This window comes from Schistocerca gregaria, chromosome X (genome assembly GCF_023897955.1).
Source record: "Schistocerca gregaria isolate iqSchGreg1 chromosome X, iqSchGreg1.2, whole genome shotgun sequence".
Taxonomy (NCBI): Eukaryota; Metazoa; Arthropoda; class Insecta; order Orthoptera; family Acrididae; genus Schistocerca; species Schistocerca gregaria.
The window spans coordinates 346,583,254-346,604,502 of NC_064931.1; the positions used below are offsets into that span (position 1 = coordinate 346,583,254).

Sequence of the window (21,249 nt, forward strand, 5' to 3'; positions counted from 1 at the left end):
CAGTTATCGTTTACACCATGTAAATGACAGCAACAACGCCAGATAAAATGCGTTGGGACTCTTTAATACTCGTAAAGTAATTTTTAGGAATAAAGTGTGGCTGGAGCACATCTTTGTCAGTTAAAGGATTAGTAGAGATACTGCTTATGTGGGGCTAGTGGCCACAATCATTAATGAGCAGACTACACAAATCAATTAAACCCTACCGCGAATAAGCAACTATCGGGAATGTGGTGTTTTCCAGTAGCTCCGACCTTTACTGTTTGAAAACGGAAGGCTCTTTGTAGATGCCTTTGTGTGGTACACATACCTACCAGCTACTGTACCCTGTCGCAAAGTAAGATATGTTCAGAATTCTGGAGATCTTAAAACAGTAGCCTGACCACCATGTTAGTTATGTATGAAACACACTAGGGCATCATGTGAACAATTCAGCAAGAATACCAAGAGTAAAGCTTAACTTAGTAGCATTTTTTTCAAAAGTCGATAAGAGCTCAGTTTTCAAATTTCAGAGTTTTATAGTTACAAATCAAGCTTGTTGCCGAGCATGAACGGTTTGGTCAAAATCCTATATTTGCTGTTGTTATAGGGTGTTAAAAACTGAGCTTTTGCAAAACTGCATATTGCTGTCAGTCAATTAAAGTTGATAAGCACAGAAAGTGTGTGTTGCTTCTGAGAGATCTGAAGGGACAATAACAATGCAGGACGTTTCTGTCAGTGATAATGTGAGAGAGATTTCAGCAAAAGTAAAAATGTAAGCAAGTAGTTCCCGGAAGAACCCACAATGGAAATAAATTAGTGGTTTACACAACGACATTAACTGCTTATTATCATCCAGTTCGAGCCAGCTTTGTAAGAGACACGTTTGCAGTAAAAGAGTACACGGTTAAACAATAAAATAGTTCAGACAAGTGATGCAAGAAATGGTATACATGTAACTGAATGCTCAGATGGTAGGAGGTCCACATTGAGAGTGAAATCATCCAGAAGTCCATGAAAGACAAGGAAATGTCCCTTACTGCCTGTTCACATGGTTTACCAGACATATCAGTGAACCCAAAAGCCATAGGAAGCAAAGAATGCAGAGCAGCTGATCTCACTTAAGATGGTATCATAACTTTTCAGTGTCATGTGAATACTTTAAACAAAACTGGTCATGATAAATTATTGCTAAAATACGTCACCAAAACGCAGGAACACCACGAAAGAAGCAAAAGCGAAGAATAATGTTTCAATAAAGTACAGTCTAAGGAGAAAAGATGAATCAGACAGTACCTGTATATACCGCAATGTCGCAAGTAAACTTAGGAATATCCAAAGACAGACTCCCAAATTTTGCCAGTAAATTTCTTTTAACAGGGAAGTTACCGACTGAATCTAAGCTGAATACAAACAAAATCTGGAGACATTTCTGTAAAGAAATGGAGTCGTCAGGCCTTCCTACTTGTTCTTTATCGAACTACAAACATTTTCTATTACTGCTTTAATCTATCATTCAAAACTTCCCACGCTGATACACGCTCAGCATGCAAGAGTGCTGTACTAAAATTAAAAAAAAATGAACATGCTATGGAGAAAAACCATCAGTAATAACATGTTACACAAACTTCGTAAAAAAAAGTTTTATGGAATAAAATGGAGAAGGTAAATTCAAATGTGGTTAAAGTATGTTTCGATATACAACGGAATCAGCCAGTGCCTATGCTCTGAGTCGGTGAAGTATTCTATTCAAGACAGGCTTACTACACAGTTTGCGCATTGATTCATTCCTGAACGCAGACAAAGGAAGGATTGCTTTTTTATACTTGACCTAAAACAGGAAGGCATAAAGGCTGCAACCATATAGCCTCTTCGGCTGTATTGGGTTTTCTCAAAAACCTTGAGGCGTCTCAGTCAGAAAAAGGTCCAAGTGAAATGCATTTATTTTCTGATTCCATTACCATTCAAAATAAATATGCCATAATGATGTGCACACTAATGACCTGCATGGAAGAGAGCAGAACATTGATAAGGTGTTACATTATTTCCCTATTCGTGCTCACAGTTATGACTCCTGACGGAGTGGGAAAAGATTAACGGAAAAGTAAGATATTCTTTCATCGACTGGATATTATAAAATGTTCTAACAACAAGACTCAATAAAGATTGAGAATAAAGGCTCTCAAGTTCAGTGCACTAAAAGCCCTACGACCGAAGATGGCTTTCACAATAACTACTCAGCGGGTGATGGTGTATGAAAAGTCTATGTAGAACGTAGTGTTGTCAGCATCGGACATTTATTATGGAAATTCCGTAGAGGTTAAGGTACGGAAATCTAGACACTACAGCCAGGAGGTGAGGAAAACAAACACCTTGGGAAACAAGAACATGGTCAAGAAGGAAAAGGAGGAGGATAGGAGGATGTCTTAAAACTTTTGTAGCATTTTAATGTACAAAAAGTAGCATGAGTGTTTTATAAGGACATTTTTGGAAACGATAAATAGATTTCCAGTTTAGTAAGGTTGTATCCAGTATTTTGTGTTGTATTTCAATAACGTTTGTTGCTATATTGTACTTCTGCTTAGCAAACATTTATGGGGAAAGTATGATACTAATGTGTCATATTGTAATACATAATTGTATTTCTATACAAAATGAGCAATAAAATAGATCCTTTGTAATTAAAGGTAAAAATAAACAGAATGCGTATATTAAGAAAAAACTTTAACTGCTATCTTTACGTTTATCAATTTAAAAAACCACTCGTCAGTTAGTTCTCCAGCAGTCTAACCGAGCTAGGTGTTGCAGTGTTGAGACAACAGACACCGCTTTCGGGCGGACCACGGTTCAAACCTCTGCCCGACCATCCAGATTAATGATTGCCTAAATAATTTGAAGACAAAGTGCCTGCTAGTTCTTTGAAAAGTGCACAATAGATTTCCTTCCCTCTCCTTTCACAATCCAAGCTTGTGTTACGAATCTAATGACATCGTCAACAGGTTATTGAACCCGCATCTTCCTTTCTCCTTTTTCATCTAGATATGTCAGATCTAGAAGGCTGCAGATAGGTTCGCTCTGATTTCGTATCATGTGTCTTGACTACCGAAAAGAGTTTGATTGGTTGCTTTTAACATGCAGAGAGAAGTATTGCGTTTGTAAGTGACATAAGTTAGAAAAGTACTTTAAAAAACGGAAAAGGGTATCTGCAGCATCATAGAAAAAAACCAGCTTAACAGCTTGATTTGTTTTTATTGATCAGTCATCTTCAGGCAGAATGAATCTCGTCTTCAATGCAGCCAGTGCAGAAAATCCGTTTTCGCAAGGTTGGGTATTGAAAATGGTAGAATACGAAATGATCTCATTTTCAGTTTAGAAAAATGGTCAATCACCCTGCCCAAAATTCAGAGAGCGATTTATTACTAAATTGCCTTTTGATTCTGCCACGTGCTGTGAAGTCTATGAAGGTTTCTTCTTTGTCAGTTGAGAGGCCTTTGGGAATATCGTACTAACTGTAAGAGAGAGAGCAGTAGAGGGTCATGGGTTCTGGTTTTGTCAGTGCAGCGGATCGGCACAGCGAAATATCAATAAATTTACTTACTCTTGGTAATTTGTAAGGTTTGGTTTGTAACTTTGTAGCACTAGCTGTAAGTATTTTTTAACGACCTTCAGGAGAAAAGGTAGTTAATATCCTGGTCGTGAAGCTCATTATTAGTCGTCTAACAGAACATTACAGTGAATGACGTCCCACGTGGATCGTGACGTACCAGTCATAGTTTACATAGTTCTCCGTTGATGACCGCCCCATACCGCTCAGAGCCATTTGAACCATTTTGTCGCTGCCAAGATAGTATGGGTGTTGTGCCACCTTATGCTGGAGTTCCAGTCCCAAACCCGCTACCCCTGTTGGTGTGTTTTTTCAAGGACTGCTTAGGCCTTCCACGCAATGCCAAACCACGTGGCTCTTTTATCGTCTGATGAGATGATATAGAACATGTTAATACATTGATTGTCGGAGTTCAAAACTTGGGTACTTTGGATTCCCCCCGTTGTTGTTGTTTCTGGGATCCACATTTAGACAGAATTCTTAATTAAGCTGTTCCACGAGTATGTCCTTACCTCCAGTTCATTATTATATTAAAGGTAGTGATTTCCTTTAGCCTGGGATATTCATATGGGGTAGAACTGATGTTCCTTGTACGTGCTTTCTCGATTCTTCAGAGTCTCACATCGTCAAACCACCTGGGGAAATCCTAATAAAAATGAAGAAAACTGAAAAAATCACATTTCCTTTCTTGACAAGTGTTTGACTTTCCTTGATTATTACTAGGCAATGTATCTGCGTATGTAGTAAAAGATCGATAAAACTAATTCCCGCAAGGAAGCTCGACCTAACGGTAACGGGCTCAGATATTCGTGGTACAAAATTTGCAATCAATAATTTTTCGATGGGTGTATTAGAAGTGCCTTTGAATGACGCATGACATTGTTGACACTTACTCGCCTGTTAAATGAAGAAGCGAAGCTCGGGGTTCACGTTTCTGCTACCGAAGAAATGTAGATCGTATTCTGGTTTCGGTTTACAGCTTTTTCCATCTCATTCATCAGTAACGCAGATACAGTAGGGGGGGAGGGGGGGTAGGAGATGGTAAATACAAAAAGGATTCGGTTATGTTTCGGTCCTTATTAGTGTTCGTGATAGTTCGCCGTCATCACTGTTCCATGCATTGAACTTTTCAACTGCGGAGGCAGTTTATGAACACATTTGATGTTTATCGTCTGTCAGATGCTACTGATGGTGGTCTGTACGCTTGAATACGGTTCTGGCAAATAAATACTTCTGAAGTCCAGGTCTTTTTTTTTCCAAATGATATACAAACTGCGGAGCTCAGAGCATAAATGATTTTCACATGTTTGTAACATAGGCCTTGGGTTTCAGCAACACACAAACAACACCGTTAGTCGGTAAGTGCAGATCACAGTGCTGGTACAGTTCTCCATATTATTAGTCAACTATTAAATATACGCCAAGAATCAAAACTGAAATTACATTTGCGGGGGTTTCGATTCTCTTGAACATAAGATTGACTTCCTATTAGATCTAACGAAATTGAAATGATGCTTGTAACCCCCATCCCCGTCTCAAATTTATCCACGAGTTTCACATTGCGGAGGAGTCCTGTAAAACTGAATTCTTCATTCGAGAGTATGGCGTTGAGGGGCTGTCGATAAAGTGTAGGAAATTAATGGGGTGACACGTGAAAGTAGACGATGATTATGATTTTATTATTATTATTATTATTATTATTATTATTATTATTATTATTATTATTATTTAGAGAGACTAAACATTTATGGTCATCAGTCTCCTGTTACGCCTCCCCCACCCTCCCCTCCAATCTCTCCCCTGACGGAATCTGTCTGCTTCTAGAGTAAATGTCACGTGCAAGTGTGAGAAAGGTTTCTAAATGTTTGCATAGTGTGTGTCAAAGGCGAGACAGATACCAGCCCGATATTTACGTAGGGGCCGGTCCACGAGGTCTAGTCGTTAATCGATCCGGGTCAGGCTCTCCTCGGTGTCCCGGAAGGGGCTTGTTAACGCACTGGGCTGTCCTGGCGGATAAGAGAGTTACACTACTCACGAACATGTGCTGACCCTGTTCTTCGGCTTAGTCAGTTTTATCCGAAAATCGAACTTTACCATTTAATCTAGTATTGCAGTACGCAAATGTTCTCAACTCTAAAAGTTTAGACGACTCATGTGTAGATAGACGAGTTCCATTTTCTGAATGGTATATAAGAAAAATCCCAATTATACTACTGCGTGGTTCCGCCTATTTATGACAACTCCAGAGGATTAAAATTTCATGTATCCACTCAATCTATGTTAGTAAGGTACTAATGAATTTTATAGCCGCTCTCTGTTGTACGAAACGAAGGCATCACTTAAATGGTTCGCTTTTCCCCTGAATGTCATGATATGTGACATAGCTCTAATTCGAAAATTTAAATATTCAAACAGCATTAATCCGCTCGAAAAGTAACAAAACTTCAGTATACTCTTGGCCACCCCTCGTTCGGTGGTTTACAGAGTACTAATGGACATGCAAAAAAGAACGCTGGGCACTCGATTTAATTTGGTTTTCTCCGATAATGGTTAAGTCTCTCCGCAGCAGTACCAATTATCCACTGTTAAAAGCACTTTGGTTACCAGTCTGCCTGCAGAGACAAACAACACGAGTAAAGTAGGCGCTGGATGTCCCATCAGAATCCAGACATTTAGTTTTTTGTTTGAAATTATAACTCGTCTAGTGAAAACGCTGAAATTACGTGTTACTAAACGCGGCAATGGATGTTTATGGCATTGCTAATAAAAATTATTTGCATTCGTCGTAGTAACAATCCTCCTCCTCCACTACAATAGTGCTTCTGGTTCAAATGGCTCTAAGTACCATGGGACTTAACATCTGAGGTGATCAGTCTCCTAATCTGAGAACTACTTTAAACCTAACCAACCTAAGGACATCATACATATCCATGTCCAAGGCAGGATTCGAACATGCGACTGTAGCAGCAGCGCGCGTCCGGACTGAATCACCTAGAACCGCATGGCCATTGCGGCCGGCAATATTGCTCCTTTTCTAAGGAAAAGGCTACAGCAGCTTCGAATGTACGCATTGAACGGCACTGAGGGGCGTTAAATTCTTGACACGAATCAGTAAGGCTTACATTTCGTCGGTGGTCGACTTACGGTAAAAAAAAACAATAAATAAGATACAAATAAAGTATTGAACCTTCATCAGTTGGAAGGTAGACGCGTGTTTGCGATGTAATCTTGTTCGCGGAGTAGGAGGGATAACACGTACCACTTTCTCATGATTTTTTTAAATAGAATGGTTGCAGACTGATTAGCTACGCCGGCAAATTGTTCTTCGCTATAGTTGTTTTTTTAATTTTGAAGAGGACGTTCCTGATGTTGGCTTCCGTAGCTCAGTGGTCAGAGTGACTGTGGATGCTGTACGAGGGTCCTGGGTTCGATTCCCAGTACCGCTAGAGATTCTTTCTTTTTGCGGAAGGAATGAAACGGCTTCAAGGTCGGAATATACGATAATGGACCGGAGAGCGGTGTGATGACCCGGGACCCCTCCATACCGCATCCAGTGACACTAAGCAGATAGAGGTTTGCTTTTGCTTTGGATGTTCCTGATGACTTTCCTCGTTGTGTTTAGCATGAATTCTAGAAAAATCTGTAATCATTTGTCATTTGAAACACTTCCTGAACAGTCTTAATACTGGCTGTGAAAAATCTTATGGGATATCTTGTAATATTACTACTTTTACACAATAGCGATACACGCCCACTACTCTTTGTATATTCGGACACGTATCGCTGACACTTCGTGACATTCTCGTGCACATTCTCCACAGCTTCTAGTTTCATTTGCTTGTCTCTGTTCCATAACAAAACATGTGAACGAAAGCGTCAAAATAAGATGACGTCTTTCTGGAAGACGACGTGACGTGGCAACCATGAAAAAAGAAACCATAGTGATTAGAAAATATCGAGCTTTCATCTACAACGAATATTGTTAATATGAAGTTACGAAATAATTACGCAAATAGAACTGGGTAAATAGAGGGAATAAAGAGATTAAATTTGTAGAGTTCGTAGGCCCAGACCTTTGAAACTTGAAGCCGGTACAAATGGCCTCTCCAGTGATGAGAAAAAGTTTGTGTAGAACAGGCAGATGTCTGGATGCCAACGATATGCAGACGACAATGATACAGAAATCAAATGGCTGATGAGTGATCGGGGACGAAGATCATGTGGTGTTAGGTGGCGTATAGAATAGAACAACGAAATTTTCGGTTCAGTGAGGTACTTTAACAAAGTCTGCAGAATCTTGACAAAATTTGAGGGAACTTTAAAAATGAAGAAATGACAGTCATTAAATGATAGAACTAAATTAATGCAACAAAAATGACTCCTAACACAAAGAGAACAGAAAAAGTTTGGAACAAAGAGCTTATGCCTGGAACTGCCACTTAAACCTTGGAAATTAGTCTTGTTAAGTGGATGACTGAAGTAAACTATAGCCACACAGACGAATACTTTTATTGTGTGTGTGTGTGTGTGTGTGTCTGTGTGTGTGTCTGTGTCTGTGTGTGTGTGTGTGTGTGTGTGTGTGTGTGTCTGTGTGTGTGTCTGTGTCTGTGTGTGTGTGTAGGGGAACCTTTTTTTATCTATTATATTCACTAATAGCTGACAAAACAGAGGATTCCTTTATCTTTGAACCAAACAACTTGACTTCTGCCGCAGAACTTCTAGGGAAAACACCTGTACTTTTTTTCAAATATTAAGAAGAGAACTAATCTGTATGTAACATGCATGAATGACAATTGCTGAAATATGTGCAACAACATATTACTCACTTTTAATGACATGTTCTTTTTTTTTCTTTTGCAGTTGTGAAACGGCGCTGGAATTCAAAGACGTCTCCGGGTTAAACGCACGTCTCGATAAAAAAGACATTGTTCGGAGCCTTCCTGATTGTTCTTCGTGGATGAGACCAGCAAAGCATGTGCGAATCATATGAGTCATTCACATTCAGTGGAGATATTTTGTGTTGTGCACAGTGAAAGTGTTTATCAGCCAGTAACGTTGTTGTGCAGTCTGAGAGGACGTGGATTAAGAATCTGCAGTTGCGTGTGCAAAAAGAAATCAACAAACTCCGGAAACAATATTGACGGAGTGTCTTTAATGTTGTTGGAGTAAATAATATAGTGTAGCGTAGTATAGAAACAAATTATCAATAACAAAGATTAGGCAGATCGCTGGTGTGTGAAACCAAAAGCAAATGTGGATAAAGGCTTTACTATTCGTTATATCGGATATGTGTAGGTGATACTGGGGATGTGTGAAGGGCGTTACTCACAGTTCGACTTTAGAACAACAGTGCAACAAAGTCATTCTCGTGTATAATACAAACAGCAGCGTTGTTGGAGTGAAAAGTGGATATATCTGAGAACACCAACTTCATGCACACAGCGCCCCGACATCTGCATATGGTTCGTATCAACTGCTTTGCTAATTGTGTATGTCTTTTGCAGCATTAACACATTAACAAATACTGCTGCATTCGAAGCTGGGTATGCCGTCATTCCTGTAACATCACTAAACCTTTCTTCTGTAAACTTTTCTTAAAGCACTGACTTAAGACTACATTGTACTGGTGTCCTCCTGGAAGTTACAGAACAGGCATTGGTGCTGTACTTCGCCGGTGGATTCAGATTCAGCTGCAATGAATGAACAAGAAAGAGATTGCTACAGCAGCCATGGGGGAAATCATCTATAATTGATTATCTCCATTTCGTTGAAGCAAACAGGAAACAGTTTATTTATTTTCAGTGTATAGAGATAATACATATATTGATGACAAATGAGCAGTGTCAACCAAAGTTATTGCCAAATTGTTACATATCTCGAAGGGACAGTCATCTAGGTGATTAGGCAGCAACATATTCCTCTCCAAACTTTGTTTCCACAGTTTGAAAAGGAATATTTCATGACCTGATAACCCAGAAGGTTGTACCTTCAATGTAAATGGCTACGAAAGCCTGCTGACTGACACATTACTTATGTCAGAGTGAACACACACACACACACACACACACACACACACACACACACACACACACACACACACTTGATTAAACTCTCTATTATATGCATGTTTCCTCGGCTTCCTGAAGCCCTGCTTCAGAGTGATTTGTAATTGAAAAATATCACAAAACTGCAGTTTTATTTTATTGTATCCATTTGCATGCAACCCAGCCATGTGTTTTCATTCTTTCTTCTCAGCATCAGAATGGAAGCTGGTAGGTGCTTTTTGCATGGATATCTTTTACTAGGATAAGTACCAAAATCAATGAAGCTGTTAAACTGCATCAGTCACTGCCTTATTCTATATTTTGTCATATTATAGGAAGCATTATGTGCACAACTGTGTATGACATTTCAGTGATGAATAAAAGTCGCATTGAATGACAAAATACTTTTTGTTTCCTCGATTGGTATTCAGTGTGTAAATGACCAGCACTCATCATCAAGTGCCTCTGAATAGGAAACTATGTGGTACATAATACATTCCTAACTGTTTACTGCAAAAAAAAGAGATGAGCTTTAAACACCAGCCTTTAGATGTGAATATTATTGCCTTGTGCCACACCGGCACACACAACATCCACAAAGGAATATCTGTGAACAGTAAAAATGTGCACTGGGTAGGGTCTCTAAATCTGTAACCAGCACTGGTGGACTGTGCACTTCCATCCGTCTGTGGAACTTTCACAAGACTGTATAATTTGAAGTGCCACTTTATCATGAACTTCTTCAGAAAATATTAACATCACCTCACCTAAGGAAAGCAACTCTGAAACAGCAAAATATATTTTGAAGAAATTTTGAGTCCTTCAATAAAAACATAATCTATTTCATTCCTTTTCTAAGCTATTGCAGAATATTTAAAACTCTTTGTAAAGGTTCACTCTGTAGCCTTTGTCAGTTTTATGAAGTATCTCTCGGTCAGTTTGTACATCGCTAAAAAGTGGCCTGATTCGTACATGTGAGTGGTCAGCACAGATCCCCGTGCCAGTAAAGCCAGAAGATGTGTGTTCATCATATCTGATTTTGGAACCTCTTCCAGTATGGTCTATGTACAGTGACTTACATATTGAACAAATTGTTCATAAATACCAATGTTGAACAGAATGGGAAACAATGCATCAACATGAGAAGATGCTTCATGAAGTGAGATCTCAGTCTGCAGTTGAGAACCAGAATGATTCAACTCTACACATTCTCTGTTGTCTTCTATGGGTGTGTAAGTTGGACCTTGGATTGAACTATTGGAAACATATTTGAGAACTTATCGATGTATTTCTATTGTCCTTTTCTTTCTTTTTTTTCCCTGGCCCTGGATACTGAAAATATGATGTTCATTGCATGAAAAATAAAAAAGAACTGTGCTTCATGTTACAAGACAAAAGTATACACAGTATTTGGGGACACACTACGGGGGCTAGAGGCATAAAGTAGTAAAACTTACTATTGAAGGAAAGATTTATAACAGAGCAGCATTGGAAGATTGAAAAACTTGTGACTGTGAGAAACTTTTTATGCACTGTTGTAATGGTGGATCACCAACGTTTGCCAGGAGATGGTGTTTTAAGAACAAGAAAATTGTTGCTGTACGTGTGTATTAGTTGTTATTTTCTGCAGAAGGAATTGGATACCAGAAATTCTCCACTGACGATGTGTCCAATAAAATAAAGAAAGATCTCTCAGCAAAAACAGGAAGAAGCCTACCAATATATAGTCAATTGTATTATGTATATTGGAAATATATACCCAAAATGAACTACTCAGTTTTTTTAAGTAAACAGTTAGGACTGTAGCAATTCACTATAGGTAATTATGTATCACAGAACATTCTCTTCTGAACTATGACAAAGAGTGGCACATGCCTATTTTTAATAGTAATGTGATGATGAGGGCTTGTTCTAGAGATGTGCTGTTCCACTCAAGGAAGTAAAATATAATAAACAGTGTAATGACTGACACAGTTAAACAACTTCTTTAGTTTAAATATTCAGTTATGGAACTTACCATCTCCACAGATATGGTGGAGGAGATCAACAAGCATTTACATCTTTTCCCATGAATTTTGTCAGAAGAAGAAAATCAAACAGGTGAAAGGAAACTTTGAAAATGGGAATTAAGAATGAATATAAAGAGAATAAAATTAAAGTTGAGGAAAATTCAGAAGTGATTACACTAAATTGCAAACACTGAGTGGGGGGGGGGGGGGGGGGGGAGTATGAAGCAGTGCAAGTGGTTGTAGTTGTATGACAGGTCGAAATTAACGTGAACTCTTCTGTCAGCTTGCTAAGGTACAAAAGCACAATTGAAAATCTGAAAGTGTGGCTTGTTAATGTATCTTATCATTAACAAGGAGTTGAAGATGACAATGAAGATTGTAACTAGTAGACAGATGTACGTGGTGAGTGTTGCATGGATGAAGTAAGAGATAGTAAACTGTTGTGATCGTCATGGGCTGGGGGTGTCGTGCAGATTTATGAAATATAAGGGACACAAGTAAAAGTCCTCCTTGAATCTTCAGTTCAACAAAAGGCAGCCTGCCCCTCTGTTTGCTTCCATCTGTTCATATATGTATCACTCATAACTCTTATGCTGTAAGCATTAGTTGGTTAGCATTTCTGTGTAGGTAAGAATAATAGACAGACTTGCTGTTTTCTCGGAAAATTGATCAGTATTTCTAGATGATATGTCCAGTACTTGGCGATGATTAACCATTTCTCTCTACCATGCTGAGATGTTGGAGCTACTTTGGAAAGGGCACACAAGACCTAAATGTAATATTTCGTCCTCCGGCCGTCGTCGTGCATGAATTACAAAAAAGATTATTATTACAGTACATAATGTAATGCAGGAAGTTGGTGTCATTACCACCAGATCAGAGGAAACATTGGGCTTCCCTATTCTTGTGCAGTCATTCAAATTTGCTATTCTGCTGTAAAGTGAGGAAAAGTAATTCTTTTATAATAACACACTCCACGACACACTCCACACGTAAAATGAACATAAAAGTGCATCTGTGGCATTAGCATCAATAAACTCCCCGAAAAACTATGATGTTTTTTAGAGGCAAAAAACTAAATGTTTATGAAGATGATGGTATATTAGCCACAAGGCTGTCTGCAAGGGATCAGTGATTTGTCCCTTCACTATATTGGGCTATCATAGAACTGTCTTTAGGAAGAAAGAAAGCAGACTAGCACCGCCATCCTTAAATTTCCGAAACACTTACCAATCGTTGGTTAAGGTCCAGAACAAACATTTGCCTGTTTAATCACATGCCCACCATACTCTGGAACATGCATCATGCCGCAACATGGAAAAAAGGAAGTTATATCATAAGGGATGGGAGAGGTGGCTGGTCAGCTACAGAGATTTCTTATACCCCAGCGTAGCAGTGTAATGCAAACATTGTCAAAGTACCTAAAATTGTGGACTAGAATTCACTTACGACATTGTAAGATATAATACAATAGGTGTTGTACAAAAAGATGTCCAGAATGAGTTGGAAGAGAAAACATTTTGTTAAAGGTAGTAACAGAAGAGCTGCAGAAGAAATACATATGGAGTAACGCCGCGAGTACTGTTCATAAAACACACATTAGTGTGTCCTCCTAAATTCATGCTAATGTAGTCGGCAGCTCAGCTTGTAGGTTGACTAACATAGAAATAGTGTCAACAACAGTTAATTTAAGTCCATCAATGTTTGATAGGATAGAGCCAAATTGCTATGTTGAGACTCTGTAAGAAAAAGAACGATTTTTAAAAACTTCCTGCCGGCAGTTTTATTAGATTTTCTGTAACACGAGAATGCTTCTTGTGAACAAAACGGGAATTACAGACTACATGATTTCATGTTATGGCCGAAAAGTTGCTGTGCTCCAAAAGAGGTTTCCATATCGGTAACAGCTAAAAAGGAAGAAATTATAGGTACTGTACTGTGAGAATTCCCTGTTCAGTGCTGGTATCAGCACGTAGTTATTTAATGCATTTAGCAGCAAACTATTAAAGATGTGAACCTTCGAAACATACTAGAAATGATCATATCACTAGACATTGTTTACTAATTTAACAGTTACGGTGGTATGGTAAAACTAAGATAGGGGTAGGTATCGAACGTTCCTTCGAACACTTTAGAAGCACGCATCAGCTTTGACAGTCTAGCAGTGTTATCTGCAGTCAGCGATACATTCGAAAGCACATAGAGGCTTTTTTTCCCACTGATGCTTTACCTATTTGTAAAACAGAAGTGAATGTGTTTAGAGTGTAAGCGGCGGCAGATGTGCACTATTTTGTGTCACGCCACGAAAATACAGACTATCGTCCCAAATTTTTATGCTTGAAACATACAGGATGTTCATTTTAACTGAGGACATAGGAATATCTCGAAAACTACACATCGGATCAAAAAGCTATAATTCCAGTTTGGCTCGGAGGGGAACATTCAACGATACCACACTCGACTTCCCCCACACCACCCCGCGCGTGAGTGGCGGGAGGTAACTTTGAAATCTTAAATGGAAACGGCTGTTTTATTGTATATTACGATTCTACGGCATAATCTACATACTTTTTGTCTGAAGCATTTTTTTTCGTTTCGTCACAGATGGCGCTGTAATCGGAGGAATAGAAATGGGTACACACGTAGTTTACGACATGCTACTCAATGCTCTTTGAATATCCAATGGCACGTGGGACCGCACCTCCATGCTGCGAGGCTAGGACAGACCAGTATTTCATTACTTCTAATTGGGAACCCCATTCGCAACGTTATATTCCTCAGAGATATCGACCCAATGGGCCACTCGATGCCCCACTGGGGCCGTGGCTCGAGGCGTATGCTATTCTGCTGTACAAATTGGAGTAAGTGTTCAAACTTTGCACCGCCAACTTCACTACACTTACGGACTCGCTTTTCAAATGACCATACACTGGACGGAAACACATCTGCTGGAATGTCCCCACAAGCGTTTCTGATTTGGTCGACCATGTATTCCCGGCCTATTGGCACTTGCCGGTACGCCTTATCTTTTAAATACCCGCACAAAAAGAAATCCGGTGACGTTAAACCTGGCGACCTAGCGGTCCTGTTATTAGGGACACTTGTGCCGATTCATCGGCCGGTGTAAACACCGTTCTAATACCTCCCGTGCTTCAATTGCGTAATGAGGTTAGCAGCCGTTATGCTGAAACCACATACGTTGTCGAACATCCCGGGTAACATCTTGCAGTAGTACTGGTCGTACCTGTTCCAAAAAGTTCGATATTTGTGTCCATTCAACATGTTGTCGATAAAATACGGACTAATGAGATTGTTCCCCATGCTGCCACACAATACGTTAACCAACAAAGAACGTTGATGGTGAACTTGCCGTAACTAGTGGGGATTGTCTACACTCCTGTAATGCCTATTATGCATGGTTTGTGATTGTAGACTCATCGGAAAATAGTACCTCGGCCAAGAACGTAGGGGTCGGTTGCATTTATTGAAGTGCCTATCACAAAACACTACCTGGTTATGGAAAATAGATGCCTGGTGTGGGATGATACTTAAGACGATGCTGTACTGTTACAATACTACCAGCAGACATACCGGAATCGCGGGGTACCTGCTGGGCGCTTATGCGTGGGGTGTGGTGAAGTGCCGTTAATACAGCTATTTCATTAGCTTCTCCTATAACACGTTTGCTTCGTTTCCTTTTGCCGGTCTGTACGCTGCTATCAGACATAAAGGCATTGACAATCGTGTAAAAGAACGAACGAGAGCGAGCTTTCTTCAAACGCTCGGCATAAAAGGCAACAGCAGCCTACACATTTCTCTTACATTCTCGGTAAATCATGATCATTTTAACTTTTTCTTCTATGGTTGTAACATTCATCGTCCACTTGAATGTCTGTTCTCCAAATGATAGGTGTGCAGGCAATATTGTTGTGTTCAGAGCCGCTATCTGTTCTACGTTAGCACGATACGTGAGCTGCGGTCGCAGTGTACTGCTTGTCATGGTACGTCATAGTTCGCAACACGGCCACGGTGGCGCGTCGAGTAGTCCCCTGTTCGATATGTGAGAGGAATACACGATGTTGAGGATGGAGTCTCCAGTTAGAAGTTATGAAATACTTGCCTGTTAGACACTTGCAGCATGGAAGTGGGGTCCCACGTGCCATTGGATATTCAAGGGCCCTTGAGTAGCGTGTCGTAAATAATGATTGTGTACACATTTCTATTCCTTCGATTACAGTTCCCTCTTTGCAGAAACGAAGAAAATGCTTCAGAAAAAAAAATGTAGATTTTGCTATGGACTCGTAAACTGCAATTTCTTTAAAAAAAATCTAGGGATTCCTATAGATTGCATAGATGCTCCATGTCACCCACGCACCTTTCGAGATATGTCAATGCCTTACAGTTAAAATGAGCACCCTGTATAATTCAAAGAATATAGGAAAATGAGAGCGCTTTTACAGAATATTAGGCGCAGTAGATGATGTCATCTGTACATCTGAAATATTTTCTCACTGGTTACAACGTAGAAAGTGGGAGTGCAGACAGTTTGCAAGTACACTGCTTTGAAACCAAGAAAAATATATATCGAAACCGAAAAAGTAATACGGGGTAAGAAAATAAGAGATGATTGTGTGGGTGGTTATATGTAATTAAACTTTTGCTACTTCAGCCATTGTAGACGGAAAACTAGAAGATGATCCAAAAAGAAAGAACAGATTTCAGTTGTTTATTATAGAAACTCTACGAAAGATAGGAACTCATTGCTCATGTCTCTGGATTAAGGAAGGTTCAAAGTTGTCTGTTCGCACAGACATCTTACCATACACTCAGCAAGAGCACATGCGTTGTTCGAGAAACATGAAAACGGTAGTTCATTTCATTCCATACATGTCAACCGGTCCTGTTTATTGAATCGACAGTCTCAATAATTGGATTTCTCGACTCTTGAAGAGTAGCTGCAATAGATGGTACAAAGAGCCTGTCTTTTACGCACCCCACAGAAAAATATCGCAAAGTGTGAGGTCAGATGACCTGGAAGGCCAAAAGCAATGAAAAAGATCTTGCCCACCTCTTCCAGTTCAACGTTGGGGGTGGTGTTATTAAGATAACGCAACATCACGAGGTGAAAGTGAGATGGGGCGCTGTCAAGCATAAAAATGAAATAACTGGGACCTTCTTGAAGTTGAGGAAACAAATTTTGCGGCATGTCACGGTATTGACATTCCTGTCACAGCTTCCTCCGCATAAAAGAAGGGTCAAAAATCTTTGTGAACACAAACGGCACAAGACATTCAGTTTCGGGGAGTCTCTTTCATATTCAACAACGGCGCAAAATTTTGTGATCTCCCAGTTCTTACAGTAAAGCAATTTATTTCACCCGATAGAGGACACGTAGATTCGTTACAAAAGATGAGTCGTCCAGAAAAATATCCTCTGCCATATCCTAGAGAATTGAAATGCAAAATGAATACCTTGTGTTATGGTTGCTGTGATGCAATTTTTGCAGTAACTGCAGCTTGTAAGACTACATATACAGGCGTCATTTCAGAAACACCACACCGTTATTTCAGGGAGGTGAAGTTCCTGGCCCGCCCCTCTAATAAACTGAACGCATCTCGGATACACATGACATTTTCATCAGACGTACGTGGCCGACCAGTGCTATTCCATTTGCATATGCAACCAACTTCGAAGAATTTTTTATGCCAGTCATAAATCTACTTGGGCAGAGATGACTTCTTGCTGAATAGACGGCGGAATGCGCGTTACACTTGAACAATGGACTTCTCACAACTTCAAACACACACAATGATTTCTCTAGCGGTGTAGTCGCTTCAATAGCGTAGTTGCTACAAACAAATTTAAGTACAGCTGTGTCAAATCTGTAAACCTTCCTCTAACCAGTGACATTTGCAATGTTTTTCTATCGTGTATAGTTTGTTTGCAACAGACAACTGATACGTTACTTCTTTTTGCATCACACTTTGTTTATTGTACGAGTACCCAGGATTTGAGTGTTTGTGTTGTGGCTTGCCTTTAGGCATGGGTGCTGGAACGGAACTTGGACACCAGGGACATGCAGCGTGAACGGCACACTAGACTGTGATGTGCGAATACTTGATAACCTGTTCTACGGGCGAGAGGTGTCTTGGAATCAATTGTTTCGATGCACATGGACCTCCACCTCACATTGCTCTTGAGGCCACTCGGCACATTTGGAGAAAACCGAATCATTGGCAGACTGGCCGTGCTCCACCACAGAGATCAACACATCTGAACCAGTATAATTTCTGACTGTGGGGAAACCAGGACAGGGTTTATCAAGTAACTGATACACATTGGAGATTGAAGTTTTAGCATAGCGCGGGAGGTAGCAAACATCTCATCTGAGATGTAGCAGAGCAACCTGTAGCGCGGTTCCAGGCTGCCGTGGATGCAGATGGTCGTCACACCGACCAGCCTTTTCTACCGCATGACCTTAAAAATGTTTTTACAAAGTTTTTTTATCCTATGGACACTCAATTTTTTATGGGGAGAACGGGGGGGGGTTACCTCAGGTAGCGAAAGTTTAATTATAACCACCCTGTATGTAAGGGAGGGAGTATCATGTGAAGGCAGTGAATGTTTGATACTCCTTTCTTCCAATTTTTGGGATATCTTCAAAGTAATTAGTTTCAGCAACTATCTTCCAGAAAGTCTGAAAATAATTCTCCCCTTTAAATGCATTTGAGCTTACTATAAAGCCTTTGTAGTTATAATGTAAGAGTTGACGTTATCCGTGCGAAACACCAACAAGGTGCGCTAGAAAATTGTGCAAGTCCTTACTGGTTTGTAAGAGGTGCGTGGTATGTAGGAATTCATTACTCATGTGAGTAAAAGAAGACCTGTCGGAAAACGGGGAGTGTATTATTTTCTCAGTGTGAAATAATTTCAAATCTGGGTCTGTAGTATTTACTGCAGGCGGTTATCTCAAGGATCTGAATCACAATCGAGGCATTTGGATGTACTTGTAGTACATGATCCTTCTAGAGGGCAGCTTTCTTTCCGTATGTCTTTTTGTTTTTCTTAAATTTATCGATGGAACATAAAGCCACAATGGAAAATACATTAAGACACCAAGAGAGACTTGTCACTCTTGGTTTTCTTGAAGATCTGATCTTAATCAAATAGTTACGCACAAATCAAATTCGTGCAGCAGATTTCATTCACAGGCACTAAAGTTATCATTCCATATTGAACAGGTAAGTAGCGATGTCTTTCCATTCTCTGAAAGACACCACAATAGGGATGAAATAGCATTTACTGACTCACACATCAGAACAATAAGAGCGAAATTGTAAAATGGAAGTATTCTTACCAGAAAGGTGCGGCATATACATGGTCACGAAGCAATTATCTAGCTGCAGAATTAAGTGCACATAGGAAACGAAAATAATTCCAGAAAAGGAACAGAACTAAGAATATAAGGTAATTAGGTTTAAATTTATTGATGAGAATATCTTTCTGACCGAAATTTAGAAAGTTGTGTAGCTAGTTGAAGAGTAAATTCACTATACTCGGTAGTCGACAAAACGAACCTCCTTGTCGCGGGTTTACGGTCCCTATCATCAGGAAGTGCCTTGAAAACAAATGGATTAGCATTACTGAACGAGTTTTAGAGGGAATAGCCCGAGAAACAAGTCCTTCGAAGTGGTTGACACGATTGCAAACTTCGTTTCTTTGCACACAGAGATGGGAGCTGCACGTGGTAACTCTCCAAATATCTTGATTATTACTATGAATGCGTTAGCGTAAAACAAATGTTACCGAGACCACCGTAATTGTTAGTTCAAGAGGTGTCCATTATTTTGCACGCGGATATTATATGGCTCTGAAATGGTGGAAATGATATGACTTGTAATTCGAGAAGGGTAAACTTATTTTTAGTAAGTGTACGAAAAGGTTGATGAAAATGATTTAAACAATGATTGCATCTAGAAAGAAAGTGCTCATATCAACATAGCAGTCTTGAAAGGGAATGTTTCCGTATGATGTGAATTTTGATACGAGCCCTATTTCGACATTGGAAGCTATAGTGCACGCAATTTAATTGGACGTGCCAGGAGACTACTGCCGATATTTCATTACAACTTTGCTATGTCCTACCGCTCCCGTGCATAATTAGCATTTACACGTACCTAATCAATTGATCATGCAGTATATCTGTTGTTGATTAACAAGGTTCGTAAACTTTTGGTATCAAATCCTGTAGATTCTACAAGGAGAATTTTGAGGTGAGGAACCAATTATCGAAAATGAATATTTCAGGTGATACGAACTCTTGAACGAGCAATGCGTGTGAGGCATGTGTTCTTGTAAACTCTTTGTTTCATGACAGAAAATTGCATACCACAGCGACTTTGGGGGTAACTTTGAAAATTACGCAAGCGTCCGTTGTGCCTACCGTAGAGATTACTACTGTTTATAGATCATCACTTGTCGAAGATGGAGCGCTAGTCTTTATCGTAGTGACCGAATGCAGAATGACTTGCAGAAAAAATTTTCGCTACAGGCATAATTCTAATTGGCAGAGATTTATCGCAGTGGATAGAAACTGGACCTTTAAAGCCAAGGCTGTCGACAAAGAATGGTTCAGACAGCAGAATTTGAGAGGATATTGCTGGTTTTAGTAGAATAGTATTATTAATAAGCATCAGCCAACTTGTCTGTGGCAAGCACTCTTGGAGAGTACTAGTGGTTGTGAATCTGTTACATGTATATTATAACAGTTGTGCGGAAGCAAAGGGCGCAAGTGGTTTCGGACGCAGAGTTCTGTTCCCTCACTGAATTATGTTGCATTGTACGCACTGAGCCTGGCAGTCATCACTTTGAACAGTTGCTGTGAGCGTAAAGTTGCAATATGGTGTAAGTTGGTTGTCAATAAAAAAAAACTACCGTTAATTCCTTATTTTGTAAAGTGATACATAATGTTGGAAGTATTAAGGTCGACTAAATCTACTTTTCGTATTATCATCAGCGTGTAATAGTCTAGTCATGTGTTGGTATGTTTGTCGATTAGAGATTTTGCTATTTTACGTTTCAAACTTACTCCAAAAGCAGTTGTAAAACAGTAGCATTTGACTGTGTAATGCTTCTCGAAACATTGCTTCCATCGCTGCCTACTGACAAGAATTTTGGGATTATGATGGGTTTCTGAACGTTGGAAAATCTCGTACCTTCCGTGATGTTCTTTATTGACCCGACGAACACAATAGGGCGCTAAGTGAATTACTGCAGCTCGGTGCTTCCCGTCTCGTCAGTTGGGACCACTAAGGTAACAAACGAATCACAGCTGTTATTGGCAACCTGAAGGCGACAATGATGTGTCTGCAGTAGCTTGACGTAGGTTTTCTGTGGGTGGGAAGCATGTCTTAGTGTACCAGAGAGAGCGAGAGAGAGAGAGAGAGAGAGAGAGAGAGAGAGAGAGAGAGAGGGGGGGGGGGAGGGGGGGTGCAAATAGTTGTAAGATTTCGGTGACTAAATTGGAAAGCAATTACTAACCGTGTGCACTATGTCATTAGAACTGCTTATTGCATAAATATTTCATATTACAGGTGTTTCTGTCTTTTTCAGT

General features: G+C 39.8%; 1 protein-coding gene across 4 annotated transcripts in view; it reads left to right on the top strand.

Moving 5' to 3' along the window:
* The window catches only part of LOC126298523 (nipped-B-like protein), a 362,304-nt gene that overhangs the window by 42,004 nt on the left and 299,051 nt on the right, over positions 1–21,249 (top strand). For all 4 annotated transcript variants that reach the window (XM_049989881.1, XM_049989883.1, XM_049989880.1 and 1 more), the window contains exon 2: positions 8,444–9,045. The gene's annotated coding sequence lies outside the window, so the exon portion shown is untranslated. The remainder of the gene's footprint in view (positions 1–8,443; positions 9,046–21,249) is intronic.